This window comes from Gymnoscopelus microlampas (assembly GCF_963454915.1).
Source record: "Gymnoscopelus microlampas genome assembly, chromosome: 18".
Taxonomy (NCBI): Eukaryota; Metazoa; Chordata; class Actinopteri; order Myctophiformes; family Myctophidae; genus Gymnoscopelus; species Gymnoscopelus microlampas.
In genome coordinates this window covers 45,522,708-45,527,707 of record NC_139955.1, presented here as the reverse complement: position 1 = coordinate 45,527,707, position 5,000 = coordinate 45,522,708, and positions in this window count along the sequence as shown.

Here is a 5,000-nt window from a genome sequence, read left to right as displayed (position 1 = left end):
ACACTTATTAGCCCGCGGACCCCCATTTGAGAAGGTGTGCCAGGAACCCCCGTTCCTGGCACAGAGAAGATTTTTAAGGCTCTGGCAGTGATTTTCAACCATTTTAATTTCAAGGACCCTCTGTTTGACATGCATTAGGCTACGGACCCCCATTTAATGGCATCTATATCTTTGGAACCCCAATTTACATTGTCAAATCAATGTTAATTTAACTCTGAGAGTGAACAAATGGAACCAAATGGACCCGTTAGGGTCCATTTGGTTCCATTTGTATACTCAGAGTTACATACCTGTAAGCGTCAGTTTGGTTCCTAAGTATCTATCATTTTGCTGGGGACCCCCTGGAACTCCCTCAAGGACCCTGGGGGTCCCCGGACCCCACTTTGAGAACCAATGACTTAAGCCGATTCTACAAATTCCTTCTAAATTCAGTGGTTCTCAAACGTTTTCCATGCCTTAGACCCTCAAACTGATGTGTATTTGGCCACGGACCCCCATCTGAGAATGTTTTGTGCCAGTGACCTCCCCAAAAGAAAAGATGTCTGTTAAAAATATATATACATTATTCAAAAATCGTCCCAACACTGTCAAGATTTTTTTTAAATGTCCAAAAATAGCAGATGTACAAGCTCACAGCGCATGCAATGTCTGCTATTTTGGAGAACCTCTGCTCTAAACCACTGTTCTAAATCTAAAAAGAGTTGTCTGAAAAAGTATATGTTGCCATATATATTTGTTTTGATAATGCCCACCCCAGAATAGGGATGCTGGGGATCAAGTGGTTAGAGAAAACAAAGGAAAAAGGCATCTGCTTTAACCAAAAACACTCTGCTCTTACTGGCTGGTGCCCTGGAAACCGGACCTGCTGGAGACAAACATTTCAACAAGAGGAATAACTCGGATCCCCTTGCCCCCAGAAGTATAGAGATTAACACAACATCTGTTCTGGTATTCAGGGCTCAATTCTTGGTCCTTTATTGTTCTCCCTCCCTGTATATACCGCCGCTGGGAGAACTTATTACCGATCACTGAGGGAATTTCCATTTCTATGCTGATGATACCCAGCTATATCTTTCTGTAGCTCCAGACGACCCCTGTCCTCTAGACCCGTTGTCTGTCCAGCATCAAATGCTGGATGAGTGAGAACTTTCTCAAGCTAAATGAGGATAAGACAGAAGTTCTCATAATTGATTCTAGTGAGCAGAGAGAATCAATAATAAGTAGACTCGGTAACCTGACTGTAGAAAGTAACAGTAAAGAACCTGGGGGTTATTATTGATTCTGAATAAGATTTTAACACGCACATTAATCATACTACCAAGATTGCCTTCTTACATCTTAGAAATGTTGCGTGAATTAGAGAATTCTCTCTGCTTGATTACTGCAATGCACTTTTTTCTAGCCTGCCAAAGAAAACAACTGACAGATTACAACTTGTTCAAAATGTGGCATAATTTTACTTGTTTATAAAGCTCTCAATGGTCTGGCACCTACCTCTATGACTGCCTACACCTGTAATAATGTTCTGCCCGATTCACTGCCTTTTTTGCTATTATCTTAATGTTGTTTTATGCTTTTGCTTTTCTTTTTCTTTTTACTGTTGAATTATTTGTACTTTTGCTGTAATTGTATTATTGTTCTGTAAAGCACGTTTAGCTGCATTTCATATTATGAAAGGTGCTATACATTTAAAGTGTATTATTATTATTATTATTATTATTATTATTATATGGTGCAAACAGACACCACATTTTGCATGGAAATAAGAAAAAAGGACGATAATTCGGTAAAATGTACAATCTGTGATGCCAGTTTAACCGACAAGTTAATAAATACTTAAGTATTCAAAAGTAAATGCTTTTAAAATGTACGTATTCAAAGGTACACATTACGATGTACATTTTTCTTTTTAATATCGATGCATTAATGTAATGAAACTTTGACACCCACCAAAAAACACAAAACAAAGCAATACAAAGACATTTAAAAAAAAGTTAAATTGTAGTCAATATAACGGATGCACAAACTCCCAACGTCGCACATCGCGACAGGTTGTGAGCTTGTAGATTTGCTATTGTCACTATATTTGAAATAGGGCTTAAGTGATTCATTCATAATGTGCTGGATTTTCCCCTTTCTACAAAATATACTGGAGTCAACGATACAATATATGTCTGTGAGACTCACAAGTATCCATACATACAAATACTCAAGTAAAGTATAGGGCAAATATGGAGATCCAGTTATCCAACCAATATGCTCATATATGGGGAGTGGTGTAAAGTGACTAGGTACATTTACTCAAGTACTGTACTTAAGTACCATTTTGAGGTACTTTAACTTTACTGGAGTATATCCAATTTTCAGTGCTTTTTACTTCTACTCGACTACATCTCAGAGGCAAATATTGTACTTTTACTCCACTACACTTATTTGAACACTTGAGTTACTAGTTACTTTGGAGATTTTGATTATTATTACAAAACATACATTAACCACTTCAGCGCTATATACATTTTGGGCTTGGGATTTTTTTTTAACACTAGCGCAGATGCTGATTGGCTCATCTACTTTTTGGTTTCTGCAAAACACCCACCCAGCGCTTTGGGACCAGATAGGTCTGCAGAAGGAGACACATGATAATGTGAATTCACCCGACCCGGGATGGTTTACCAGGCTATAGGGCTACAGGTGGAACTGCCTTCAACATGCTGCCTGTTTATCATGATTCATGACCGCAACGTGGAGTACAGCCAGTTCTAAAAAAAAGAAAAGAAAAGAAAAAAGTCTAGCTAATTAACATTGTCCCCTGGGCACAGCCAGGGAGGTTAAAACGAATCAACGGCCCCTGAGGATCACAAAGTATTTAACTAACAATGTGACCCCGGTCTGCTCAGCAGAAGGTTTTCAGAGCCGCTAGAGTTGTCACCTGTCAGACGGATCATACCCCCGCTATGCTAGCATCTGTCCCCTCTGACACACACACACACACACACACACACACACACACACACACACACACACACACACACACACACACACACACACACACACATACAGGAGCCTGTGTGCCCTCTAGAAGTGGTGGAGCAGATGGGAGCTGATTTTTCTGACTCACCTCTCGACTCGTGTCCTGTGTACAACGCTTAGCCTCCGGCACACATTAGCATCCAATTATAACCTCCTATTCTTATTCATGCTTCTACGTGTGTGTGTGTGTGTGTGTGTGTGTGTGTGTGTGTGTGTGTGTGTGTGTGTGTGTGTGTGTGTGTGTGTGTGTGTGTGTGTGTGTGTGTGTGTGTGTGTGTGTGTGTGTGTGTGTGTGTGTGTGTGTGTGTGTGCGTGCGCGCGCGCGCGCGTGTGTGTGTGTGTGTGCGCGTGTGTGTGTCGATGAGAACATTATAAACCTCTTCATATTCATGCTTCTATGATGAGGTGATGAGAACAGTGAGGACACTCTTAACTATTTGACACTTTCAACTTGCAAACTTATTGCCCAAGTATCAGCTTTTCGTCATTATCTGAACCTTCTTCAGAGGATCCCTGGCTAATAGGCCATGCCTTAACTCAGTGGTTCTCAAACTTTTTCATGTCAAGGACCTCCAAAATGATATGTATTTGGCCGCGGAGAAATCTCAAATATCTTGTTCCAGGGACCCCCAGAAGCAAAAATTTGAGCAACAAATGTTTGCTTAACCCATTAAGACCTGGAACTGTGTCATTTTTAGATTTGAGATAAAAAGCATTATTTTACACTTTGGTTATTCAAAAATAGCAGATATACAAGCTCATAGCGTGGCACCGAGTGCCGCGCTATGAACTTGTAGATCTGCTATTTTTGAAAAATCGTGAAAATGTGTGCAAATCTTTGAATATATATATTTTTAAAGCGAACATTTTTAACTCAAATATTTGCTTCCCTGGAACAAAATATTTTGATGGGGGTCCGCGGCCAAATACATATAATTTTGGGGGTCCTTAACATGAAAAAGATTGAGCACCACTGACTGAAAACATACGTTTTTCAGAAAACTGTTGAGATTTAGGAGACATGTAGAATCGGCTTCAGGTCTCAATGGGTTAAAAATATATATATATTCAAAGGTTTGCACAAATTTTCACGATTTTTCAAAAATAGCAGATATACAAGCTCATAGTGTTTTTGCCCTGGATTTCGCGAGACACGTTTATTTTCAATGTGCTGCTACAATTATTTGAAAAGGTTTTGTAATACTAGTTACTTATTACAAAACATACATTATAGCCACTTCAGCCCTATAGCCTATACACTTTGGCTATTTGAAAATAGCCGATCTACAAGCTCACAACGCGTGAGCTACTCAGGTACTAAAAATCTCACATCATTTGAAGTCTGAAATCTTTGCCTTTTATTGTCTCTTTCTGTTGTCTGAGTAGGCCTATACCCACATACAGAATGTTTTGACCTGAGCTATGGATATCTTTCAGAATAATGTGGGGTCTCAAAACAAGGGCGTTTTGAGACCCCACGGCCTCGCTAACAAATCAAACCTCGCTAATGAATCTCCTTTCAAATTCCAAAGCAGCAACATTAGTAGATCCACAAGCTCGTTTTTATGTCGCTATGCTCTCACTTTTTTTGTTTTGTTTGGACACTGACCAATCCTGCACCGTGATTGGCCAATAGTCTACAACGCAGTCTACAACCCTAACCCTTCCACAGTCAATGCAAATCTATACTTTTGCAAAGTCAGCCAATCACATTACAGCTAGTGTCATCACCACTAGCTGTAATGTGATTGGCTGACTTTGCAAATTCAGGACTGTGATTGGCTAGCGAAACTCATGACACATGTGAAGCCCTATGAATAGCAGTATGGACTTTAAAAAAAGTGTGTCATGTTGTGATGACCACACACGCCCACTTCACACTGGGTGTGATTTTTACAATATTCGCTCGCTTTGGAGGTCTGTCTGTCTGTCTGTCTCTAGTCAGGAGAAACCTCCCTCCCTCTCTCTCT